This window comes from Marmota monax, unplaced genomic scaffold (genome assembly GCF_021218885.2).
Source record: "Marmota monax isolate L192 unplaced genomic scaffold, Marmota_monax_Labrador192_F-V1.1 WCK01_AAM20220418_F8-fsc00030, whole genome shotgun sequence".
In the NCBI taxonomy this organism is placed as follows: Eukaryota; Metazoa; Chordata; class Mammalia; order Rodentia; family Sciuridae; genus Marmota; species Marmota monax.
This window is the reverse complement of record NW_026691988.1, coordinates 12,743,964-12,758,205: the sequence shown is the minus strand read 5'-3', so window position 1 is coordinate 12,758,205 and position 14,242 is coordinate 12,743,964. Positions and strand designations below refer to the sequence as shown.

General features: G+C 31.5%; 1 pseudogene; it reads right to left on the bottom strand.

The window, feature by feature from the left end:
• Positions 1–4,395: 4,395 nt before the first annotated feature.
• LOC124095740 (glyceraldehyde-3-phosphate dehydrogenase-like) lies at positions 4,396–5,297 on the bottom strand (annotated as a pseudogene).
• Positions 5,298–14,242: the final 8,945 nt, after the last annotated feature.

Genomic DNA, 14,242 nt, shown 5'->3' with positions numbered 1-14,242 from the left:
CTTTAAATATTAATAACTAAAGTCATCTATTAAAAAAACAAAGAATGAAAGTTTTATATAAAGTCAATGTGTTTTGTCTGTGTAGTCAACAGAAAGCTCTCTCAAAATATATGGAGAGATTCAGGGCAAAATTATTAAGAAAAAATAAATCATGCAAATATTAACAGGAAGAAAACTAGCAGGACTCCATTTATATTAGACCAAGCAGAATTTAGAAAAATGACTAGAACCAGGAATAAAGAAGGACATTGCAGAATGTTGACATAATTGATATATTGAGAAGAGATAATAATCTTAAATGTCTGTATACAAATAGCAAAATTCATGAAAAATTAGTTGTACTAAAAGGAAAGCTAGACACATCGACATTATTGATGGTTCTATATATTCCAAGTGTACAATATAAGGCTCCACCAGGTTACTCTATTTCTCTCTGAAGTAGTTACACACATTACTGATAATGACCAAGACCTTCACCTCATTTATCAGAGAACAAGATTCAGGGCTCTTGATAAAGGTGTTTAGTGGAAGTCCATCTAAAATTTAGACCCTAGGCAGTTGGTTTAGTTGAGAGGTATAATAGATTCCTTAAAGAACTTCTATTTCAGTTACAAAGTAGCAAACTGATCCCCCATGTGTATTACTATTGCCACAGGCACTGATCAGTATAAACTCATGCCCTCAAAGGACATGCATTCTCTATACCAATGCCACACAGACTTCTCAAATGTTTTCAAGGAGTTTAAACAAGCACCTCTAAAGTTCATTTTTAATGATCACTTTACCATGTTACAATCTCCCTCCTGGTCAAGTGTGTACTTCACTTCCTGGGGAGTTATTTCTCTTTTTTCTTAAACCTGTCAATTCATTTTAAGGCAGGGAAATGTAGTGTGGTTTGAGGGTTGAATTTAAGATTCAACATTTTGTGCTGACTCCATATTTGGTAAAAATTAGGAGAGCCTTTAACTGAAGGTCACCCTCTCCATTCTGTGCCTGTCAATAAAGTCTTCTAACCAAACACCTACTCTATTTATTGTGGGGTCTAGTTCTAGTTCCTGGAGCAGCAGGCTTAAGGAGCCTATCAGTTCATAGAATTATTTGAACAAGCCAAACATCTTCCAACAGGAGCGTGAATCATTCCATCCCCTCATTACTATAGCCTACCTGATAAACATATCAAGGTCTTTCTTGAGCTAATACAGTTAATTGGCTAATACACCCTAGTTTACCATATTAATACAAATGTTTTATTTATTTCATTTTATCTTTTCTAGTTGCACCTTATATTTTTGGCTTGATAGATATTTGTGGTTAGTAAAAATTTGACACTTTTTTTTCCTGTTTTTGCTTACTTCCTCAATCCTGACTTAATAAAAAAAATCAACTTTAGTTTAGGCCATCAATTTTTTATAACTTTTTAAAGGTATCTGACTCTTGCATGTCTGAAAAAGATATTTTATTGTCTTCTTATAAACAAAGACAGCATAAATTCTTGAATTACTGAAACTCTTCTAAGATATGTACATTTTCCTTCATTTTATTCTGAAATTTGCTATTATAAATAAATCTGAGGCCAACAGGTTTGTATATAACTATTAATCTTCCCTGAATTGAGTCTTATACATATGTAAGTTAAGCAATTTAGTCAATCTGGGAAATGATTTTTTTCTATCACACATTATTACCTCTATGAATTTATTTTATTCTTCAGAAATACCAACAATCCATAATTTGAATTTATATGACTTCTACATATGAATACTTTTCTTTCCTTTTGTATTATTTTTGACCTTTCCTTGTACTGTAAAAGCCTTCCTGAATTTGGCCTTTATTATAATAATATAATATTTAAAATGATTATGCAATTTTGAATCTAAAGACCTGAAGTACCTTATCACCTACTTTTGTTTGTTTCTTTCTTTCTTTCCTCCTTCCTTCCTTCCTTCTTTCCTTCTTTTTTCACTTTTCTTCATTGCCTTAGTCACAAAATAGTCTCATTTTTTCCCTGATGCTTCTCATCTATTTCCCTTTTTGTGACTGTTTGAATGGCTCTTTTGCTTTGTGTTCATGTCTTTTGTGGTAGTTTTACGGATTTCAAGACTTCTTGAATCGTATTATAAATTTAGAATGCCTACTTCCTAACTATGTCTGTAACATTCTCTTCAAAAACACGTTTTCTCTTCCTCACCAAGGATGTGGTCTCTTTATTTTTAGGATATTCCATTACCTTTGTGTAGTAAGATGTTTGCTCAGCCCTGAGAGGTCTCTGTATGCACCACAGCTTTCTTTTCATTGCTTCCTTGTTTGATATTGTTTCAGGGAGCTTTCATTTATGTGGAAAGGAATATTCAACTCTGTTTTTGTTGGTGATTTGTTTAATCTTCCATTTATTAGACATGATTCTATTGAAAAACTTCCTACTAAAATGTGTTACTAATCCCATAGCTAGAAAAATAAAAGCTTCCACTGTTTATAAATTATCTCAAATACTGAAACATTGATCACAAATTCATCTGACAAAATTCTTCTAAAATTTGATAAAATAATTAAGCTTTAATGCCCAAACATAATTCTTATTATCAAAATATTTAAATTATAATAAATATACAGGTCATTGCAGCAATAAAACATTATTTATATATATGTTTTAAAATATAACAATTGTGGAATTATTTCAATTTTTTTTCTTTAGTTCCTTTCTGTTCCTTGTATCTTCCTGGGAAGAGAGTAATATTATCAAACCTACAAGAAAAAACGTATATTTTTAGGCTGATAGAGACTGAAAATTTTGTCTCAGGTCATGAGGCTTAGTTACACCTTCCCCATGATTCAATTCAAAGACAATTATTAGGTTTACATCTTCTCTCTATATTACATTAACATGAAACCTTCCACTTGGTTTACTGTTTTACTTGGTTTCTGGTTTTGGTATTTGGTCAGAGTGACTGCAGCATGTTGTCATGTTATTATCCCATATTGGCCTTTTCTGTTAACCTTCTGAAATCCCATGTGTATGGAGATGGTTGGCTGACACTACAACAGTTATACAATCAGAAGGGGAAATGAAAAAGTACAGTCCTAGCCCACACAGAATAGCAGTTTTTTTTTTTGCAATGGCTCATTTTTACCACTGCTATCACATCCACAAATACAAGGTACATACACCCATCCATTTCAATTCCAATTGCATAGCATTTATGGAAATGATATTTTGGAATTAAACAACAGATATTCCATTCTCTCCAGAAAATTAGTAAGTGGCACCTCTGTTTAATTATGGGATATAGAAGTTTCACAAACCATAATAATGTATATATAACCTCAAACTGTGCAAAAGCACATGGCTCATTTTTCACCATTGTTGCTCATTTAAAAATCATATTTATGTGATGGAAGAGTAGTGCAGTGGTAGAGTGCTTACTTAGCATGCCTGAGACCTTGGTTTGGATCCTCAGCACCATACTCACACATACAAAGAAAAATCATATTTTAGAATAAAGGCTGATTAAGGTTCTAAGACCTTTAGTGTATAATAAATATAAATGTTCTAATTGAGGAAGTAATTTCCACAAATTTACAAATTTTGAAAGCTTTACTTACTTACTTTATACAGGTTCCATTCTTTCACAGAATTAGGTTGACATTCTTGCAATTGGCTTTGTAATATGCATATGCACTGAATCACTTATTAGTTCCACTAACTTTTTGCCCCTTTTTCTAAGTATTTTAGATATTCTCATGGATGCTACAAAACAGTTCAATTAATTTTAGCTAAACAATATCAGTGCTTGCTAGGAAAATGTTAAAATTTTAATTAAAATTCAATTTGATTAAAAATTGTGTTTCATATTTCCTACTATTTGCTCGAATATTTATAGTTCTTAACTATGCAAAATAATCAATAGCATTGATTTGATTAATAGTTTCACAATAACAATAGACCACGATTGTGATTGATTAGATAGCATATAGTAGATTCTAAAATTCTGTAACATGAATGCTCCTGTGAGTATTGGGAGATACTTTATACTTCTCCAAGCTTAAGTTGCTTTCCATGTCTGATGGATGCTATGCAAACACACACATACATGTGTGTGCATACACAAAAACACCACAACTCTATAATATTTAGCTTAGAAAGTGAATAAAATTCAGTTACACTTTTGCTTAATATTAATTAATGTATAGTAATTCCCTAATTTTGGGGGTGGGGTGCAGTGAAATTTATTGATACACAACAGTAAGGATTCCTAAGATTTTCTTAGTGTGTTGGGAAATGATTTTGGGGCTCCCAAGTGGATGAGAGCCTCTCTCTTCTCTTCGTGTTCTTGTTGGAGGTGGTCCATGGGCTTTTTCTTCTTTAGTAATTGGTAGCCATGATGACTTTAAGGTTTACTACATGTTACTATAGCCAAGTTCATTGTCATACCTGGAAATGAGCTTTACAATGTGGCTGTTGAAGGCAATGCCAGCCTTAACATCAAAGGTGGAAGGGGCAGAGTGTTAAAGTTTCAGGAGACTACCTGGACCTCCCTGTAGCCCAGGATGCACTTGGTGAGCAGCCAATACATGCTTCATCACCTTCTTAATGTCATATTAGGTAGCTTACTACAGGTAGCAGGTAAGATGTATGACTGACACATCAGCGGTGGGACAAGAAAGGCTAGGACAGTGAGTTTCCCATTCAGGTCAGGGATGACTTTGCTTCTGGTCTTGTCAGAGCCACTGAACCACAGGGATGATGTTCTTGGCATCATGTAGCCATCATGTAGTTTTCCAGAGAGGCTTTCCACAATCTTCTGAGTAGCAGTGATGGCAAGAACTGTGGTCATGGGTCCTTCCTCTATGTCAAAATTGTGGATGACCTTGGGCAGGGGGATTCAGCAGTTGAGGGCATTGCTGATGATCTTGAGGGAGTTGTACTTCTCATGGTGCACATGCATCACAAACATGCCATCAGCAGCAGAAGGGACAGAAATGATTATTATTTTGGTACTTTCCTTCAAATCAGACACCAGTGGACTCCACAACATATGCACCAACTTCAGCATTGCACCATTTGTAGTTGGCATGATCTCACTCCTGGAAGATGGAAATGGAGTTTCCATTGATGACAAGCTTCCCATTTTCAGCCTTGACTGTATCATGTGTGGAATCATACTGGAACATATGGACCATGTAGTTGAGATCAATGTAGAAGTTATTGATGGCAACAATATTCACTTTGCCAGTGTTGAAAGCAGGCTGTTGACTACGGAGCCAATATGGCCAAATCTGTTCACTTCCACCTTCACCATCCTGTCTCAGTGATGTGACTGGCACTACACAAGGACTGATGAGAATATGTCATCTGTCAAACACTAAGGAGCAGACAGCTGCATTCCCTGATTTCTTAAAAATTAAAAATATTTTACCTTGCATACATTAAATCCCTTTGCACTGCCCTGTGAGTATAGATGGGATGAATAAGCAAACAAAAGGGAAAACAAAAACCAGCAAGATTATGTCAATTCCATATTCAGTGAAGCCATTGTGAAAAATTCAAAGGATATTTACAGTTTCTCTTTAGTAGATCAAGGTCAGAAGTAACATAGGTATCTGAACAACATAATTTGATGGTGAATAAACCACAAAGTACTTCATAGTTATTTTTCTGAAAATATATTTCCATTTCCACAAGGTTGGTAAGGAAATTTTACATGTTTAATTTTTATTAGCAGATTATCAAGTATCTGTAGTTTGGTTTCAAGAAATAAATAATACACGTCCATAGGGTTCCTAAGAAATTTTGACTTTTTTTTCCTAAGCCTTAGTTATTTTCTTCTAAAAAAAGTGTTTCAGTTGAGTAAATCTTTGCAAATCTGAACTACAAATGTATTTGCTAGTTACATTGGCATCCATTAGTCTGTCAGTGTTGAAAATAAAGTCAGCAGCAGAGATTCTTGAATAAAAATACATTTGAAAAGGTTGATTTGTTTCAACTGATTTTTTCCCATGTGAAAAAATTGAAAGCATTTCAACAGAACAGCTGGACACATGATGCTCCTCCAACGCTCATTGATCACTCAGTCAAGTAGCAGGTATTGAACAGACCATCAGAGAACCTTTTGTATCTAGGAAACTGAAATGTTGATAGTGAGTTGAAATATGCTATAAGGGGAGCAAATGCAAAGCACACAACTAGCAGAGACTTTTCAAAACTTAATTGGTTGAGAAAATAACTACTGCTTGTTGGTAGTTCATTTTTTTAAACATCTAGAACATTCTTATTTGGAAATGCCAGATAAAGGGAAGATTCATTAACTTATTTTTACTATACTGTCAAATTTTTCCAAACTAGAACTCTTTTTAAAAATTAAAAAATAATTGTTCTAATGACAACGAAATGATTCAATTTTTCATTAACACACACACACACACACACACACTTTTAATTCATTTCTGAATGTCTTAAGGTTTAAAACAGGCATTTAAAGCACACAGTAATGAGATAAGCATATTTTTCTTGTCTACTGCATATGGTGATAGTGTTGTTATGATTTGCTAATACCAAAGCAACTCAGTAATATGTTTTAGAAAAAAAATTGCTCAAGTCTTACATTCAGCTTATAAATTAAAAATTTTTCATAGTATATTTTAAGCATTGTGTCTTTGATGGCTTTTGCATGTACTTTGCAGAAAATGAAATAGTTGGATTTTCCAATTGAGGAAAGAAAAAGTCATATGTTGTTAAATGAGAGAACAAAATAAACAACAACAAAAAATCTCAAAAGCCTACTAATTACCACAATGCAAAGAAAAGCTGATGGGATGGGGTTGTAGCTCAGTGGAAGAGTGCTTGCCTCACACATGTGAGGCCCTGGGTTCAATCCTCAGCACTTCATAAAAATAAGTAAATAAAGATATTGTGTACATCTACAATTCAAAAATATTTTTTAAAAAAGAAGAAAAACTAGGGTAACGCTATTCATTTTTTTCTCACATCTTCATACATATATTTTGTATAACAATGAGGGTCTCCTTCCACCATCCATGCAATTCCTTTTCTCCCTCCCTTTCCCTCCCCCCCTTCCCTATGTAGAGGTAATCTTCTTCCCATGCTCTTCCTCTCTTCCCCATTTTGAATCACCTCCCTTGTCATGTGTAACTAAGCAAAACAAATTTAAAAAAAAGAAGAAGAAAAACTGATATAAAGAGTTCCTTAAGTGTAGAATCTCAAATAAAACCTCTCGTAAGTATTGGTTAATATTATTTTCTGTGATTTAGGTCTGAAGTATGAAAAGTTGAAAAATGGAAACAAATTGACTCAGTGTGTGTTAGTTCATTTGCCACATTAAAACATTGCAATTGCACTACTTCCTACAAACATTACTTAGTTATGCTTTAATAATTTTAGTTTAGATTAAAAAAAAATCTTGGAACCAAAAAGTCCTTAACTATTAACTTTTCTATGTCTGTATACATCAAGTGGGTTTCTTTTAGATTGCATGTGTTAAGGTGTGGCTTTTATCCAATCAGATAATCTCCGCCTCTGGTGTCTTTATATCATTCACATTTAAAGTGATTATTGATATGATTGGATTTAAATCCATAATATTGCTTGCTTTTAAAAATTTATTCTGATGGTGCTTTGTTTCTTTTTTTCAGATTTTTTCCTACAAATACATATCACTTTAGATCATTGTGACTGGTGTAGGTAGCTCAGCATAATATAATTCAGTTTATCCTGGATTGTTGTGGTTAAAATATGAGATGTCCCCCAAAATCTCCTGTGAGACAATGCAAAAATTTTCAGTAGTAAAATGAATATATTATGAGAGGTATATCCTAATCTGTAGATTAATTCATTCATATGGATTAAAAACTGGGTGGTAACTGTGTGCAGGTAGAGTGTGATTAGAGGAAGTAGGTCCCTGGGTGTGTGCCTTTGGGGTTTTTATTTGTCCCTAGTGAGAGCAGCTCTTTGTTTCCTGGCTCTCCTGTGTTTTAAAGCTGCTTTTCTTTGTCATGCCCTTCAGCCGAGATACTCAGCCTCACCTTGGTCCCAGAGCTACAGAGTTGACTGACTGTGGACTGAGCCAAACTGGAGTATTCCTCATCTGTGTTTTTCTTGTCAGAAATGTTGATCACAGTGATGAAACGCTGACTAAAACATTGCTGTTATCAGGGATAAATAAATACTTCATTTTTTAATTACAGAATGTTATTGCATTGTAAGGATATTTCACATATTATTTAATCATTTGTTAGTTGATATTTTGATTTTTTCTACATTTTTGCTCTTATGAAGGATGCTGCTATGCATTTTGATGTATTTCCTTATGGCCGTCTGTGTCTGTTATTTTGGATATATCCCACTGTCATTCCTGGTTCATACTGTTGACTCTCTATTTGACTTTCTGAGGAACTACCAATCTGCATTCCAAAGTGGCTGCACCATTTTTTATTTCCACCATCTATCTATAAAGGTTCCAATTTCTCCATATTCTAGCCAGCATTTGTTACTCTCTCTTTGTTTTCTGTCACAACCATTCTAGGGGGTATGAAACGGAATCTCTTTGTGGTTTTGATTACGTTTCCTTAATGACTAATGATGTTGAACATCTTTTAATGGGCTTTTGGCTATGTGTATTATTTTCTTTTGAGAAATCTCTGCTCAAATCTGTTGTCCACTTTTTATCAGTTTGTCTTATTAATGATTTTTAAAAGTTCTTTATTCTGGAAATAAATTTTCATCACAAATTTGGGCAAATATTTTCTCCCATTTTGAAGAATGTCTATTGGCTTTGTTGTGTTTGCAGAAGTTTTTAAATCTGAAGTTCAATCTATGTCTTTTTCCTTCTTGTTGCGGTGTTTTGCTTTCATATAGGAGGAATTGTTATTTAATCCAACATCATAGAGATATAGTCCTATGTTTCCTTTGAAGAGATTTATAGTTTTAGCTTTATTGTTTGGATGTAAGATTCATTTTGAATTATTTTTTATTTGACTTAAAGAAGCAGTTCAACTTTAAATTTTTTATATGAATATTGTGTTGCCTGAGCACAGTTTGTTGAAAGATTAGTTTTCCCCATTGTGTTAACTTGGCACCTTTGTCAATATATATTAACCGTTAATATAAAGATTCTTTTCTAGACTTTAAAATCTATTTATTTCATTGACACATACATCTATCCTTTTGCCATTACCACACTTAATTAATTAATATAGCTTTGTAGTAACAAAATTTTTTATTAAAATTACAAGGATTTTTTTTCACAGAAGAAATCATCTTAAATTTCAGATAATTTTTTCTCAACTCAGTCACTTGTCTTAAGGCTCTACATTATGTATAATACAAAAAGTATAATTTATTTTGATTCATTGTTTTCTTTAGGCACTAGTAATATAAAACCTAATTTTGTTACCCACAACCAACAACTTTGTAGAAAATTTGGGTTTTAAGTGCATAGGAATTTTCTTTTTTATATTCAAATAATTTAATGTATAAATTTTGTGTCCATGTTGTGTATATTTTTGTTGTTTGAAAATACAGTACTATTATTTTGTGAAATGATTTAACAGCATTTAAATTCAAGTTAATTTTATGACTCTGTTAATGAGTCTGATTCCTTCTTCATATTAATTAAACAACAATAAAAAAATGAACAACCAAGGAGTAAACACACCATCGATTTCAAAATGTACATTAGTGACTAATATACAGCATTTTTAGGAACAATCATGCTTTCTGATCAGAAGAGGTCCTTCTGTAATACGCTTAGCGATTATAGAAGCCACTTAATCTCTGCAACTGGTGTATCCATCAATCCATGCATTCAAATCAACAAGCATTTACTAAGCATTGCCTCCAACATGAAATAGATATCCAATAGATATGGTTAGAAACAATTTACACTCAAGTATGGACACCCATAATTAAACAGGTATTCTTTGTGGACATAAGTGCTAAGATATAGAAAACCAAAGAGAAGAGGCTCCTATACCAGTTGAGAGAGTCAGTAAAGGCTGTAAGAAGCAAAATTTAAATAAATTCATCAAAAATAAGTAGAGTTAGTATGATGGAACCTTCTGGAGAGTTCTGCTGCCAAGCGAACTTTAAAATTCCTATCTGCTTCAGTAAAATAATGTGTTTCTGTTCCTGGAATCATATTTTAATGGTATCTGAGAACAGAGTGATATTTGTGAAAGAAGAGGTTGTGACAAAAGTAGAGATTATGGAAATCAGTAGCGATATTGAGACAAAAACATTTTAAATATAATATTTAATAATATTTAAGATTAATCTGAAATATTAGCTGTGAAAATTTTGTTGAAGAAATCAACAAAATAGATAATTCATTAAGTTGTAAGATCTCTTTTTGATGACGTTGCTTTGAAGACTGTTGGGGAGTCCTTTTTTTATATATTTATTTTTTAGGTTTTTTTTTTTGGTGGACACATATCTTTATTTTTTATTTTTATGTGATGCTGAGAATCAAACCCAGTGCCTCATGCCAGGAGAGCGCGCTACCACTTGAGTCACATCCCTAACCAAGAGTCATTCTTGGAGAAGATCAATGTTGCTGTTATCTTCTACTCAAATCCTATGCTATATTTTGGGAAGAATGAAAGTAGATATAGCTGTTTCTCTAATTCCTAAATTATGTTGTTATATTGTCTATATTTGCAAATACATGATGAAAATTCTACCATTTGTATAATTATAATACACTAATTTATAAAATAAAATAAAACATAAAATTTTACAAAAGCACTTTCAACAATAGTTTGAGAATGAAAGTCTACGGACTGAGGTGAGTCTAGGACATTCTGAGATCTACATGACTTCTGAGATCTATGGTTCTTCTCTTCTAGACCAGGTTATATAATGTACCTACGTACAATTCTGCTTTGTAACAGTGTGATCTCTCCTTATACAAAGTAATCTAATCTAACTCTAGAAAATTTCAGTTGATGTAATTGAATACCAATTCTCACTATGTGAGAACATAATCTGAATATATTTTTAAAAGAAAATTCTCATAATAAAAGTCGTATATTTATTTGTTTAAAAATTGTGAAACAGAACTAAATTAATCACTCTTCTACGAGTAGCAGTATATTTTTCTTTATGAAAAATGAGGTCATACCAATATCTGAAAGAAAGTAATACAATAGCACTAAATTCCATATTAATTCTGTTATTACCTAATACCTTGGAGAAAATCAACTACTGTCAGAAAATAAAATACTTTGATTTGAAAATAAATTTCCATATGGGGTCTGAGTTAAATATTATGTTCCAGTGAGATTGGCAAACAATGATAGCAACAATGAAGAAAAAGCCACTGAAATTTTTAAGAGGAAACAATCTGCCATTCTATATTTCTGTATCTGAACATTATCTGCTCCAGGTATGAGGGAAGCGCTGTCAATCAGCTCTATGCAGGAGTGAAGGAGTAGATAGTGTGGTTTAATTTTATTATGGAAATTGATTTGCATCTTTTATATTTCTTGATTGAAATCTTTCCAGGTAATGGCATTGAAGAATACTCATAAAACTGCCATGACTGGGGTAATAACTATTATTATGATCAAATTTAATAAAAAAAAACTTGCCTGCAATATGGGAACTATGAATAATTCATGTAAATTGTTGCTTAAAATGTGATAGAGAGGAAAAGACTTGTACAAAAAATCTTAATGTATCTAGACAGGGATGATAATTGGTTTTTGCAAATAATGAATACTTCATGTACAAGCCAAGACTAACAAGGATAGAGAAAACTCCACACACAGCAGACAGTTCAATGTATGTGATTTTTGAAGGATAAATAGGATAGATAAATATTTTAAAAAGAACTGTCAGAAAATACATATTCCAAAATTATATTTAGAACACTACAATGCTTTTTTTTAAAAAAAATAAAGACTAGAGGAATATTTTAAATAAGTATGTATTCATATATTTGTGAGTGATGTATAAAAAAGGGAACATTGACTCAAATGCTCACATATATTATTCTACTGTCTAGTTTTAGAGGCCTAGAATTTCAAGCTAATCAAAGAATTTGCACAAGTTTCAATATGAGAGCAATATTTTTCTTGAAAGTTTAAGTTTTATTTATCTGACGTGTAAAATTTTTCTGTGATAGTTATTTCTGTAGCTATAATCAATTTTTTTGTTCAAGTTTTGTTTCAATTTAATTTATTTCTTTTAACTCTGTTAATCTCTTTGCTTCCTGCTTTTATTGGCTACCATCTGGTGGAAAAAAATTGCAATAGCAGAGGAAGGTTGACATATATGTAGTAAGTCAAAGGTTTTTAATTGTAAATATGATCATCACATTATGCTGCTGACACAGATAGCAAGTCTGATGCTAAAATCTTGGTCCTATCAATCAGGTTCCATATCTTGGTTCTTAAGCAATTTGAAAGTGCATATTTTTAATGTACAAAATAGCTATTATACAATAAGAATTTCAAAGAAAGTAGAGGCCAGTTTGATGTAATTATTTCAATGTAACTAGGATGTCTGGTTGCCCTGTATAGACTTGTTTTATATCCATTGTTTCAATATAATTATAAGTAGTTCCTATTTTCACTTTTAAACTATATCAGACAATGAATCGTACAACCATTATATATAAAGTCAACAATTAGCATCATGCATGTGGACACAATATACATTAAATATTTTTAATTATTTCGGTATTATTATTAAGATTTCCCCATTTACATTGGATAGACTCTCATATTTTAGGATTCTTTTTGAACATAGCATCAAGAAAGTAAATCTTTAACTATGGATCAAAAATGTTAATAGTTCACTGGTCACTTCAAACATCCTTATTTTAGAAAAATATTTAATGGCCCATTGCTTACAAAAACTGTATTTTCTAAGTAGTTAATAAGTGCCATATGAAAAAACAAAATTCTTTGGTGATTTTATTCTGGTGTCTTAATATTGACTTTCTGCACTTTGAGTCAGTGGGCTGAGACAATGACTAGGTAATGCACTGCTGTAGCTTATTACATTATACAGTGCATTAGTACATATAATATACCTCACAATCAAGTGAAGGCAAAAAAGGTATATAACATACCCATATGTGGTGTGTATATCATCTGAGTACAATTACCACATTATCATTTTGATAACTAATTGATTCTTAACATCCATGCATGCAAAACTATTTAATATTCTTCTATATTTTTCAAAGTTCATTTTGTATTTAAACTGTTCTGAATTTTACCTTTAATCTTTAAAAATAACTTTGACAATGTTACTTTATTGTCATTTTATTTAACATATCTTAATGTTCCTAGAAACTGTATAACCAAATTTCTTGATTAAAATCAATAATGGTCATATTGAACACTTTTGTATACATATTTCCTTTTAATGTATAGTAAATATCTTCAAATATTTTAAAGTAATATGGCAACAAAAATAAACAAAATGCAGTATTAAAATCTGTTACAGCTAGAAGTAAGCATTAAGGTACACCTGAATCACAAATCTGTTGTTCAGATAGGATTAGTAATTTTCAATTTTTCCTTAAGTGAATTGTTACCTTTGATTGTCAAGTGATAGATTAATGTGGGGATCCTTACAAGAGTTTAATTCTTTTCTGTATTTTGGAGTTTGAAATCAAGAATCAACCTAATAGAAAAATATCTATAAAATTTTCTTGTTTTTGAATAAATAAATATTTACTTAATGATGCTAAATGGTAAAGATAAAATGTGTTTCTTTTTGTTCACACATATAAACATTTCTTCCTTGTAATATAAATTCTAAATATTTTATATTTGTTATTAAGATTTATATTAATATGTAATGTTTGTAGTTGTTATATATATACATATATATTTCAGATTCCACATATTTTTGTAATATGCATTCAAGTATTCTTCTAGTATTGTCTTTTAACTTTTTTTTAAATAAAAATGTCATATTTTTCAACGTAAATATTTATGTATTTGGTAGGAAGGTTTTGCAAAATAATATTTGATGCAAGAAAATTAAAATTATATTAAAAATCAATTGCAAAACTCATAAAACTCTACATAATAGTTTATCAAAAGGAAAAACACAGGGTCTTACCCATTCATAATTGAGTTCCCAAAAGAATGTCTTAGATTGATACTTAAATATTCTTTAAATCTCTTATATGACTGTAATAGCTTATAATAATAAGCTACTATTAAGATATAAATTTGTGAAGCACTTTGAACATGAAAGATATAAATAATG